A 14,265-nucleotide genomic window follows, 5' to 3' on the forward strand; every position below is an offset into this window, starting at 1 on the left:
GAATTAAAAAAAAATTAAAATATTGTGTGTGGGTTTTTGGTTTGTGTGTTTCTTGTAAATATGAGCTTTCACCATAGCTACTCTCCATTTTCATGTAAACAAACAATAGAGAATTAAAGAAGGAAATAATTTGGCTGGACATCATACAGATTGTTATTTTCATTTCTACATTATAAAAATGTTAGAAAGAAGAAGAGAAGTTATCAAAGATCTGTTTCTGATAACCTGCAGGGAAAATACATATATTTCTTTTGGATGACCTTCCTTATTTAAAATAGAGACGTATCTTTCATTAAAAAACACATACAAATTGATTTTCAGTCATGTGTTGACAAGTCTCTTAGGCTATAGAAATAAAAAGACATGGTTTCTGATGTTAAGATGATTACGATTTATTGAAATATTACAATACAGGATAATAGTTGGTTTAATGACCATGTGTCTAAAAATGTCTTGAAAGAACAGAAACCTCTAAATCTCATTGAACTCTTTAGAAAAGGCCTTGCAAATGGAAAAGGCCTTGCAAACGAGATGAAGCTTCAGCCAACTTTAAAGAAGCACAGAAATGATCTATGAGAAAGGAAATCGTTGTGGAGCAAGTGACTACTGCTACATGCAAAATTAACAGTTGGTTTTGGCACATTTAAAGATTGTTTGCAGTATTTTATTATGGTGGCACTCGGAATGCAAATGGCAGGTAGTAATAAAGAGGCTGGAAAGCTTGAATTGGGCCACATCTGGAATAGGCAGTTACACAATTCAGGACACTTTGGATTTTATCCAATAATGTTTAGGAGCCATTAGCTTGTTTTAGACCATGATATTACATGGAAGTTTTTGCCATCCAGAAACATAACTTTGACCTTGGGACACATGAAATGAAAAGGATGTAGGGGCAGAGGAACAATGAAGAAGCTATTGTAGTAAAACTAGTGAAGGAATTAACTGATGGTTGAATCTAAGATAACAGGGTCAGAAATAAAAATAGAAGAGGGCACTAGGGAGAGTTAAGAAGTAGATTTTACCATTTTACTAAAAAGATTACTAAAAGATAAAAGTTATATTAAAATACTATAATATAGAGACTATATTCTAAATTATCTATAGTGTCTAGATTACATGCTATAATTGGAGAAGGGACTATGATTGGAAAATATGGAAGACTGGGGGTGGCAATGTTAAACTACATCAGCCCTGAGATGTTAGAACACAATGACTGTTAAATTCCTGCACCCTTTTGTGTTCTGGAAAATGGCTTACTGCAAAGAACCACCAATTTCTCTGTGGTTTAGATAAGACTAATGGATGTCCCCTGCCCTGCCCTTTATTTACTTATGACAAGACCAGATACAGGCCCTTCAAATTCCCATTCTTTGCCTCATAAATTGTTAACTGAACTTTTTGTCTTTACCGATCCATCGGGAAAAATTGTTCACTAATATGATTTGACCAAACTTTAGTCAGACTTCTCTTCTTCCAGGCCCCTCAACTTTGGCCCACACTCAGTCTGAGCAAAGAGGAAACGTAGAACATGGCCCCTTTCTAGAAGAGGCAGACACAAAGAAAGACATCTGTTGATCTTTGTCTGAGACAGGTTCTTTCTAGCCTTGTTTACTGCTCCCTATAAAAGAAGAACCCTGGGGCACCTGGGTGGCTCAGTTGGTTTAGCATCGGCTTCGGCTCAGGTCATTATTTCACAGTTTGTGGTTTCAAGCCCCACGATGGGCTCTGTACTGACAGCTCAGAGCCTGGAGCCTGCTTCAGATTCTGTGTCTCCCTCTCTCTATGTCCCTTGCCTGCTCTCTCTCTCTCTCTTTCTCTCTCTCAAAAATAATCAATAAATAATTAAAAAAAAAAAGAACGTTTCCTGCTTGACCTTTGAGATAATTGTAGAACTCATGGTCAGATTGCATAGCATCTCTCTCCTTTTTGCAATAATCCTGCAATCTTGCAGTAGTAAGGTCTCTCTTACCTAAGTCTGGATTTTTTTTTTTGACATAAGAAAAATAGAGAATTCTTATTGGGGAATTTATGTCTATAAATTAACTTTATGTATAATTTATTACCCATTAGGAGTATCATTATTAACATCTTAAGTTAACATTATGGAGATAGGGAAAGCAAAGAAACACTCATCTATAAATATGGTTTTAATTGTACTATATTAGATACAATTGAATATATGGACAATCATTTTAAATGTCAGTGTAAACATATATGGCCAAAGAACCTAACAAGATTATTTCTTGGACATTCCCAGTTGTTTCTGAGTCATCTCCTGATTTAGATTCAGATTCAAATGGTAGAAACAGATTCAACAAGGTGATAACTCTCTTTTCTTCCCTGGGGCAAAATCCATTTAGCCTGGCCTGACTACCTAACCAGGTGTGAATCCTCACTGAGGTGCAAATTCATTTCTGTACAGTAGAATGGCTACCAACTCACCCCTGGGTAAGCAGCAACTGATCAAGAGTAAACTGTTTGAATTCAGGTTTTAAAACACATAATTTAAAAATTTTCAGAAATAAAGAAATATTGCTGACATAACTTGCAGGTTATGTTTTCTATGGGAAATATGTGTTTTATTATGACTCGACCTAAGAGGAGGTGTGACCATGCAATATGGAGGTACTTGAATATTGTGGTCTGTCAGACCCCTCGGTTTCAATGAAATCCTCTAAAATATCATAGCTGAAGCAGCTTCACTCCTCCATTATAGAGTTTTCCCTTTAAATTGTTACCTTCCTAGGGATTACTTTTACACGAGGTGATTGCAAAGGAATATTTCATTATTGGACAATACATATATTTTGACACTTCAAATGGTTTTCACTGGCTTCTAAGGGGCCTCTTGCCATAAAATCTGTCTTGTTTGGAGTGATAAGCATCTGTGAACTCTATGTCATTGTTTGGTACACTACTTTATTGCACATAATTGTCAACATATATGATGAAGTAGCTTTGAAAGTACAGAGGTCCATCATGTTTCATTGTGCGGTACAAGAATATGGCAGCTGCAATATAGAGATGTAGGGGAAGGTCACTAGTATCTTTAGAATGGAATCATAAAGTGGTTAATTATTACAATTATTTAATATGTAGAATTCATAATAGTTTTTGTTTAACAGCTCCCAAAACTGGAAATAAAAAGATTAAAACTGTTTAAGTGACTCATGTTCTCAATAATTGTGTGTTCTAAAATATTTCCCATGGTTAAGTAAAAAGTATTTTCCTACTAAAATGAATTTCAAATTTTCACCTGAACTCATGTTAATGAAATGACTTTGAATTCAGCATCTATTAAAAGATTAGCTTAGAAAATTGTCTAAAAATTGGAATATAGATATTGTTCCTTTTAAATGAAGGCACTAAGAAAGAGTTGCCAATAGTTATATAGTCCTGAGCTTTTTATCTTCTCATTCAACATGCAGTTAGTTTCTTTCAATAATTGTACCAGATCTCATCAGCAACATCATATAATTGGTGACATAATGATAATTAATCCTTTTTAAGTTATGTGTGTTAGAAAATGTATTACACAGCTGTGTGAGAAATAGTTTCAGCAGAGAATAATCTCTAGTTTATGTGGGAAATAAAGCAGCTAAAAGCTAAAAACTTGATCTGCTGGAGGTGGATATTAAAAGATGAAACAGTAAAAATAACAGCAGGAAGAATAGGAACCAAAGACTAACTCCAATTCACAAGATCTAGCAGGTTTATTCTGTTAAATGATCACAGATGTCCATTTTTGGCACTTGGGTCAGTGTTTATGAAAATCCTTCTCATAAAGCCAGAAGTTATTTTTCACTCTTAGGGGCTATATTTGATAAAAAATATTAATAATATCTATATAATAAAAGACATTAAGGCATGAGATGTAATGGACAGTCTTGAAAGTGATGATCATACTTAATTCTCATAGGATCACATTAGGTAAAATATTAACATTTTCTGCATTTTGTAGATGAAGAGTCAAGACTCAATTAGGTTAAACAAATTTTCCAAGTTAATAAGTTAATAAATATAGGAACTATTGACCTTAAAAATAAAACTGGCAGTTATTGTACCAGCAAAAATGGGTTTATTCAGGAGAAGCATAGAATTGTGATCTAGGATAATCAAGCTCTAGGGAAAAAACCATAGGCAAATCTGCAAAACAAAGGAGAGGAACATTCTTTTATAGAGGAAAAGGGAAAGTTGGGAAGTCTGTAATAAACAAATAAGTCCATTGGAGTGAACTGGGAGTTCCTAGTATGGTTACTTCTCATTGGCTGAGTTGTGATGGTCTCTTATAGGCTAGGCAATCACTAGGGGAGGAGGAAAGCCTTTCTTTCTCCTGCAGGGGTGACAAAGTAGTACGGATGTGGAAGGTCCATCTCTTCGTATTGGATATACAATTGACAATGCGTGGCTGGACATGAGAGATCCCCCTGCTGAACCTCTGACCTCTGTTTTAGTGAGGTTTCCTTTTATTAATTTTCACAGAACCAAGGTTGAGCAAAGTTATCATGACTATTATTGCAGACTTCTATCAACTACACTGTGGTTCTTTTTGCTAGAGTGCAGAAATCCAATACCCATGCTTATCATGCATATCCACTTTATATGGAGAAAATACCTACTCTTTAAGTTAGAAATTTTAAAATGAAATTTTCTATTTGTCAGAGTAATCAATTGGTTTGGAACTGGTGTACCCTTGAGAAAGTTTTATGGGTATAATAAGCTTATTATAAAGTTTGATAAGGAAATATTTTGAAAAAATAAAAAATGAAGACTTTTCCTATTAGATACTAAACCATTAGAGATATCTAAGGTAAGTAATATACTGTGGTAATAGTTTATCCTAGAAATTGGTCCCATAGATTGATCAAAAGAGTACTGTAAGATCTTAGAAATTACTTATATATAGTTGAGTCTTTTTGGAAGGTGTTTTGTCAGGGTATATCAAAACTTAAACATTATCTTGATCTCAGAACACTCTTCAGAAATACACAAGTAGGCAAGTATAAATATAACTGTACACATCACTGCAGTAATTTCAAGAGAGAGAAACTAAGGGCTTTTTAAATGTCTGTCATCTGAGGAATCCTTAAATCATAATAATCCCAGGCTGTGAAAAATACATAATATTTATCATCATGAGATATATATGTGTATTGTGAAATAGAGTGTTCATGGTATATTATAAGTGAAAAGATAATGCATAGTATTGAGTGCAGTGTCTTCTAATTAACTGTGTCTCTGTTTATACTTCAGACATTGCAAAAGGTCCAAAAAATTGTACTAAATTGTCAACAGTATTTCTTTGAGGCCCTGGAGTGTAATATTAGTCAGGGGAGGGAAACCCTGTTACTTTATGTACTTCAATAATTTTAATTTTTTGTAACCATACATTAATCTTAAACAATTCAAATTAAAAGCTGTTAATATTTTTCTGTACCTTATATTCCTGATGATTTTTTTATTATAAAATCTATATTTTTCCTTAATATTATTCCCTTCAGTATCTAGGAAAATATTTATCATATCATTGGGAATATAAAGAATTCTAAATAAATGTTCTTTGAACTCTCCAGCAGTGATGACCTTGCAGCTTTTGCACGCTTCAACACAGTTTACAGTGATACTATTTTATCACAATTTACTCCCTCCCCTTTAAAAGAACAATGAGGGCCTTGGAGCTAATTGTTATTTCAGGAATTGACATTTGTAGTACTCAGTAAACATTTCCTACTTCTAGACTTGTTAAAACTTATCTCTGTGGCTTTAGATAAGCTGTAATTACACCTCATATTATAGTATATACACCTTATATGTTACTGAATAATAAAATTTCACATATCTATAATTAGATACATATACATAAATAGGTGGATAGGTAATAAATACTCATTAACTCTGCTTCCACAGCAATATGTAAAATCAGTGTCATTACTTTATAGCCATACTTCTTAAACTATCATGTAGAGTTGGAATGTAGCCTCTATTTGTACTTCATTTATATTGTATAAATTACATAATTATTTACATAGTTCATAATATGTCTAAGATATCATCCCCTAGTCAACTCACAAATAGATTACCTGTGTCCTGTTGTGGTATATACAATGGAATACTTCTTGGCAATGAGAAGGAATGAAATCATGCCATTTGTAGCAACGTGGATGGAACTGGAAGGTATTATGCTTAGTGAAGTAAGTCAGTCAGAGAAGGAGAGATATCATGTGTTTTCACTCTTATGTGGATCTTGAGAAACTTAACAGAAGTCCATGGGGGAAGGGAAGGGAGGAAAATAGTTACAAACAGAGAGGGAGGGAGGCAAACCACAAGTGACACTTAAATACAGAGAACAAAATTCAGCACCCTTTCTTAATAAAAACCCTTGAGAAAGTCAGGATAGAAGGAACATACTTAAACATCATAAAAGCCATTTATGAAAAGCCCCACAGCTAACATCATCCTCAATGGGGAAAAACTGAGAGCTTTTTCCCTGAGATCAGGAACACGACAGGGATGCCCACTCTCACTGCTGTTGTTTAACATAGTGTTGGAAGTTCTAGCATCACCAATCAGACAACAAAAGGAAATCAAAGGCATCAAAATTGGCAAAGATGAAGTCAAGCTTTCACTTTTTGCAGATGACATGATACTATACATGGAAAATCTGATACACTCTACCAACAGTCTGCCAGAACTGATACATGAATTCAGCAAAGTTGCAGGATACAAAATCAATGTACAGAAATCAGTTGCATTCTTACACACTAACAATGAAGCAACAGAAAGACAAATAAAGAAACTGATCCCATTCACAATTGCACCAAGAAGCATAAAATACCTAGGAATAAATCTAACCAAAGATGTAAAAGAGCTGTGAAAACTATAGAAAGCTTATGAAGGTAATTGAAGAAGATATAAAGAAATGGAAAGACATTCCCTGCTCATGGATTGGAAGAATAAATCTTGTCAAAATGTCAATACTACCCAAAGCTATCTACACATTCAATGCAATCCCAATCAAAATTGCACCAGCATTCTTCTCAAAACTAGAACAAGCAATCCTAAAATTCATATGGAACCACATAAGGCCCCGAATAGCCAAAGTAATTTTGAAGAAGAAGACCAAAGCAGGAGGCATCACAATCCCAGACTTTAGCCTCTACTACAAAGTTGTAATCATCAAGACAGCATGGTATTGGCACCAAAACAGACACATAGACCAATGGAATAGAATAGAAACCCCAGAACTAGACCCACAAACGTATGGCCAGTAATCTTTGACAAAGCAGGAAAGAACATCCAATGGAAAAAAGACAGTCTCTTTAACAAATGGTGCTGGGAGAACTGGACAGCAACATGCAAAAGGTTGAAACTAGACCATTTTCTCACACCATTCACAAAAATAAACTCAAAATGGATAAAGGACCTGAATGTGAGACAGGAAACCATCAAAACCCTAGAGGAGAAAGCAGGAAAAGACGTCTCTGACCTCAGCCATAGCAATCTCTTACTGACACATCCCCAAAGGCAAGGGAATTAAAAGCAAAAGTGAATTACTGGGACCTTATGAAGATAAAAACTTCTGCACAGCAAAGGAAACAACCAACAAAACTAAAAGGCAACCAACGGAATGGGAAAAGATATTTGCAAATGACATATCGGACAAAGGGCTAGTATCCAAAATCTATAAAGAGCTCACCAAACTCCCAGTGAAGAAATGGGCAGAAAAACAAATAACCCAATGAAGAAATGGGCAGAAAACATGAATAGACACTTCTCTAAAGAAGACATCCGGATGGCCAATAGGCACATGAAAAATGCTCAACGTCGCTCCTTATCAGGGAAATACAAATCAAAACCACACTCAGGTATCACCTCACGCCAGTCAGAGTGGCCAAAATGAACAAATCAGCAGACTATAGATGCTGGAGACGATGTGGATAAACGGGAACTCTCTTGCACTGTTGGTGGGAATGCAAATTGGTGCAGCCGCTCTGGAAAGCAGTGTGGAGGTTCCTCAGAAAATTAAAAATAGACCTACCCTATGACCCAGCAATAGCACTTCTAGGAATTTACCCAAGGGATACAGGAGTACTGATGCATAGGGCCACTTGTACCCCAATGTTTATAGCAGCACTCTCAACAATAGCCAAATTATGGAAAGAGCCTAAATGTCCATCAACTGATGAATGGATAAAGAAATTGTGGTTTATATACACAATGGAGTACTACATGGCTATGAGAAAGAATGAAATATGGCCCTTTGTAGCAACATGGATGGAACTGGAGAGTGTGATGCTAAGTGAAATAAGCCATACAGAGAAAGACAGATACCATATGGTTTCACTCTTATGTGGATCCTGAGAAACTTAACAGAAACCCATGGGGGAGGGGAAGGAAAAAAAAAAAAGAGGTTAGAGTGGGAGAGAGCCAAAGCATAAGAGACTCTTAAAAACTGAGAACAAACTGTGGGTTGATGGGGGGTGGGAGGGAAGGGAGGGTTGGTGATGGTTATTGAGGATGGCACCTTTTGGGATGAGCACTGGGTGTTGTATAGAAACCAATTTGACAATAAATTTCATATATTGGATCAAAAAAGAAAAATAAAAAATAAGTAAAAATAAGAAGAGAAGGGGAAAAAAATAAATACAGAGAACAATCTGAGGATGGATGGGGTGAGTGGGGGAGAGGGAAAATGGGTGATGGGCATTGAGGAAGGCACTTGTTGGGATGAGCACTGGGTGTTGTATGTAAGCCAATTTGACAATAAATTATAAAAAAAACTTTCAACATTGTATAATAGAAATTTTTCTGTTTACCATAACATAACAAGATTGCATTTGAAGATGTGTTAACACACAATAAACCTTAAAAGCAGACCTATGTATCAAAATCTTGGGATGATTACTAATGGCTACTCAGGGTGCAAATAGGTATTGTTACCTCAAAACTTATTGAATATAAGAATAATATATTTTGCTGGTTTGAAGAAAATATTCCCATGTTCAGAAGATGTCTCATGTGCCATTATTTACAACTTTGAAGTGAAATTTCAGACAAAGAAAGAGACGGAGATCATACATACATTTTTATCAGTTTAAGTTAGGTCATGCTGTTGTTATTATCAAACTCCAAATCTTAGCAGTATAACAGACTAAAGATTTATTTCTTAGCCAAGGCAATTCTGAGGTTAGCTGTACAGCGCTCATTCATCTTGAATCTCTGCCATCTGGAATCCATGGTCTTCAGGTTTTCAGCTGAGGAAGAGGCATAGAGGGGACAAATAAACTATTAACAGCCTCTGACCAGAAGTTGAAACATATCATTAGGCCCATAGTTCATTGGTCATCACAAGTCACATGATCACAGTCTTATTCTACGGGAGGCTGACAAATATAAACCTGGGTATTTGGTTAGCTTAACTGTGTTTGCCATACCATGACACTAAATGAGGAAACTGATAAATAACCTCAACATCTAAATTATAAACAAAGATTGCCAAATGTTTCCATGAATTAGAAAACGAAACAAAACATAGACAGTCCCTGTGTTAATAGAAGTTATAATTCTGTGGGCCAGATGGACAATTAGATAAGTAAATGCCATAAAGGTGAGGCACATATCATCAGAAGAGAAAAACAAAACTAGAATCTATGTTAGCATTTTCATTGCTCTTCCAGCCTCTTGTTTTTCTTTGCTTCTGCCTGTATTCCCTTTCTTTTTGCCTGAAAAACTCTACTCTTTCTAATATAGATGATAAATCTCTAGGGTTTACTTATTTGGCAAGTTTTTAATTTCAACTTCATTTTTATAACCACTATCACTGGATAGACAATTCTGTTACAACAGTTTTTCTCTCACATCTTTCAGTAGTTCATTTTTACATCTTCTGGTTTTCCTTGACTGTTGAAATGTTGGTTGTTAAGTCTTACTACTGTTTCTTTGCAAGTAATGTATGCTTTTTTTTTTCCTCTGCTTTCAGACTTTCTACTTTCTTTGTTTTCAGTAGTTTTACTTTAGTATGCATATGTGCACGCACCTTTTCATTCTTCTCTCTCTTTCTCCTTATTTTTTTTTTCCTTTTTTAAAAAATGAAAGGACATCTCCATGGCTCAGTCAGTTGAGCATCCGACTTCAGCTCAGGTCCCTATCTCGCTGTTCATGGGTTCGAGCCCACATTGGGCTCACTGCTGTCAGCACGGAGTCCTCTTTGGATCCTCTGTCCCCTTCTCTCTGCCCCTCCCCAGCTCTCTCTCTCTCTCTCTCTCTCTCTCTCTCTCTCTCTCTCTGTCAAAAGTAAAAAAACATTTAAAAAAATGAAATAAAAATAAATAAAAATGGGTACTGTGTGGAGTTGGCAAGGCTCTTGAAATTTTGGTTTGGTATCTTTCGTCATGTTTTATAAACAGTTATCTTGTGAAACACTACTTTTGCCTTATCTCTCATTTGTCCTTTCAAGATTCAAATTACATATATGCTAGACTTTTGTGCTGAATAAATGCCACTAATAGTATGTTCTCTATTTTCCATTTTCATTTCTTTCCTTTAGATATTTTCTATTTAACTGTCTTCCACTTATCACTCCTCTTTTTTTCATCAATAACCTGCTGTTAAACTAATCATTTGGGTTGTTGAATTCAGTTGTATATTTTAGTCTTAAGACTATCCATTTCATTCTTTTTCAGATTATTCTTTGATTAAAATCTCCACTTTTTCATTTATTATATCTCTTTTTTATTTTGTTAATCATGTTAATCATATTGTAAAACTCCTATTATCAATTAAATGCTTGATTTTCAAGTATTTAATCATGATTTTTCATATTCCTACTAATTTTTATTGTATTATGTACTCAAAAAACTTAAGAGGCTCTTGATTTCACACACTTTTCTGCAGTTGGTTTATTGTTTTTTCCAGGTAGAGTGGCAGATAAACACCTTAATCCAATCAGACTGTGAAGTGACTAGTGTTTTGACAGTTCAGATACCGCAGTTGGCCAAGTCTCCCAGACTTCAGTTCTTTAAGATTTATAACTGACATGACAACTTTTGTGTGTTCTTCTCAACATTTGAAAACCAAGTAGAATTTTTGAGCTTTGATTTTCAGTCTTCTGCCCTAACACATTCAGAATTTGGGAAATGTATTAGTTGGGAGATTGGCAGTACTGGTTTCCTCTGACCCTTTATCTCCTTTTCTCACCAGGAATGTGACATTCTTGTTATCTGTTTACCTACCTACCTACTTGCCTATCTATCTACCTATTACCTATTTATCATCTATCATTTTAGCCCTGTGAGACCACCCAAAGTTTATCTAGTTTGTATGCACTATGAGATTGCTCTTCTGTCTGTGACACTTTACCTAAGTCTTCACAATTTTTGCCCCTTACACAAAATTAACAAATGCCCAGAGGGGAATAGGGAGACAGAGAGAGAAAATCATACTCTATTTATCTTTCTCTGGATTATCTCACTTAGCATGTGCCTTCCAGTTCTGTCCATGTTATTGCAGATGGAAGGATATCATTCTTTCTCATGGCTGAATAATCTTCCATTGTTTGTAATATACCGCATCTTTTTATCTGTTCATCCAGTGGCAGGCACTTACTTTGTTCTGGTATCTTGGCTATTGTGAATGATGCTGTAATAAACGTAGGCATGCAGATATCTTTTCAATATCCTGTTTTCACTCACTTCAGATATATGCCCAGGGGAGAGATTGCTAGATCATATTGTAGTTCTATTTTTAATTTCTTGAGGATCCCCCTACTGTTTTCCATAGGATGTATCCATTTATGTTCCCACCAAAAGGGCACAAGAGTTTCCTTTTCTCCACATTCTTGCCAAAATTTATCTCTTGTCTTTTTTTTTTTTTTAATGTTTACTTATCTTTATTTTGAGAGAGAGAGAGAGAGGGAGCGGGAGAGGAGCATATAGAGACAGAGAGAGAGAATTCCAAGCAGGCTCCATGCTGTCAGGACAGAGCTAGACATGGAGCTTGGTCTCAGGATCATGAGATCATGACCTGAGCTGAAATCAAGAGTCAGATCCTTATCTGACTGAGCCACCCAGGTGCCCTATCTCTTGTTTTTTTGATGTTAGCCATTTTAACAGGTGTGAAGTGATGTCTCACTGTACTTTTGATTTGCATTTCCCCAATGATTAGTGATGTTGAACGTCTTTTCATGTGCTTGTTGGCCATTTGCATGTTTTATTTGGAAAAAGTGTCTATTCACTTCCTCTGCCAATTTTTTAATTAGATTGCTTTTTTTTTTGTTTGTTATTGAGTTGTATGAGTTCTTCATATATATTGGATATTATCATCTTATTAGATACATAGTTTGCGGGGCACCTTGGTGGCTCAGTTGAGTAAGCATCTGACTTGGGCTCCCGTCATGATCTTGTGGTTCGTGGGTTCAGGTCCTGCATTGGGCTCTGTGCTGACAGCTCAGAGCCTGGAACCTGCTTCAGATTCTGTGTCTCCCTAACTCTCTGCCCCCCACCCCGCCACTCGCTCTCTCTCTCAAAAATGAAAAAACATTAAAAATATATATATAGTTTGCAAATATTTTCTTTCATTGTGTAGGTTGCCTGCCTTTGTTTGTTTTTTTAATTATTTCTTTTGCTATGTAGTAGTTTTTTATTTTATTTTTTATTTTTTTGTTTTTAGGTTATTAATCCTCTCCTGAAAAATCTGCACAATCACCACAGTCATTGCAGAATCTTTTGTTTTTAAATTTTTTTTAACGTTTATTTATTTTTGAGACAGAGACAGACAGAGCATGAATGGGGGAGGGTCAGAGAGAGAGGGAGACACAGAATCCGAAACAGGCTCCAGGCTCTGAGCGGTCAGCACAGAGCCCGATGCGGGGCTCGAACTCACGGACCGCGAGATCATGACCTGAGCCGAAGTCGGACGCTTAACCGACTGAGCCACCCAGGCGCCCCAAGAATCTTTACTCCTTTTTGTCGGCATCAACATTGGCTTTTGCAGTCCCCCTGCCTTTCTTCATTCTGTCCTTGGATTCCTTTTGCTGTTTTTCTGACAACTTTTTCTTCTCATACAGGCCATGTCTTGCAAGTCTGTGTTTGTGTTTGTTTTTCTTTGCATAGTCCCAGGAATCATAAATCATGGCAGAGCCAGTTGTCTTGCCACCACCAAAATGGGTTCTGAATCCACATGTAAAGATGACATCTTTATGGTGTGTGGTCTTGTACATTTTGGCTAATTTTTCCTGAATTTCTGTCTTAGGTACTGTTGCTTTCTGGGGTAAAGAACATCAATGCCCGTCTGTTTCCGCTGAAGTAGTCAGTGTTCATGAACTTACTGGTTTGGATAGTTATGTGTCATTCATGATGACGGCCAAGCCTATGCAGCAGCTTTTCATTTTGATGTAGTCCCACTTGTTTATTTTTTGCTTTGTTGCTTGTGCTTTTGGGATCATACCCCAAAAAAATATCATTGTCAAGGTCGGTGTCAATGAGGTTTCTTTTCTATGTTTTCTCTTAGAAGTTTTATGATTTTAGACAGTTTTTCTTGTTATTAGCATCTTAATGATTTAAATTCATCAGTGAGGAACTGGTTAGCTAATCTGTAGTCTCTTCAATAGATGACCCCAAAGGGCTTATGTGACAGTTTCCCCAAGTTATATTATTAAGCCATGATATAAGGTTTCCATTGTATACAATTAGACCATTTTTGAAAAGATTAAATGTGTTGGCAGATGTGTGAAATTTTTTGAACATTCATATGAATATTCTTAATTCATAATGACTTTAGGAATGTGACTGGGGATGTATAGGCACACGGTAAAAATCAGGGAATATATTGTTATTGAGATGTCTATAAGTTTTATAAAGTTTAGAGTTATAGTTTATCGAAAATACCTTTCCATCACAAAGTGACCAAAATGTTTCACTTTTATATGCATATATCAGATACAAAATGTTTGATTATGAAACTCTTTGTTTAAAACTACTATTATCATTAATATGCATTTATTGAATTATAATGCATAAAACAAATAGCTGTCAAACATGTTTGAAGGATGGTATAGACCGTTTGGTAAGTCCCAAAGTATATTGTTGAAAAATGTGAACAAAAGAGTTTACTTTTTGGCCAAATGTTAGTACAGTTTCAAAGATAAGTGTCAGTTTTAGTGAATTAAGAGGATAAGTATGAAGACTTCATTAAATATTACTGCTAGACTTACATGAAAAATTCATTTTAAATGCTGCTTAATTTTAAACATTTAAAAAATCATTT

The 14,265-nt window shown here is 35.6% G+C and overlaps 1 pseudogene; it reads right to left on the reverse strand.

Annotated features, from left to right (window-relative positions):
* Positions 1 to 12,955: 12,955 nt before the first annotated feature.
* LOC122478652 lies at positions 12,956 to 13,343 on the reverse strand (annotated as a pseudogene).
* Between the last annotated feature and the right edge of the window lie 922 nt (positions 13,344 to 14,265).

The sequence above is a fragment of the Prionailurus bengalensis genome, chromosome A1 (genome assembly GCF_016509475.1).
Source record: "Prionailurus bengalensis isolate Pbe53 chromosome A1, Fcat_Pben_1.1_paternal_pri, whole genome shotgun sequence".
In the NCBI taxonomy this organism is placed as follows: Eukaryota; Metazoa; Chordata; class Mammalia; order Carnivora; family Felidae; genus Prionailurus; species Prionailurus bengalensis.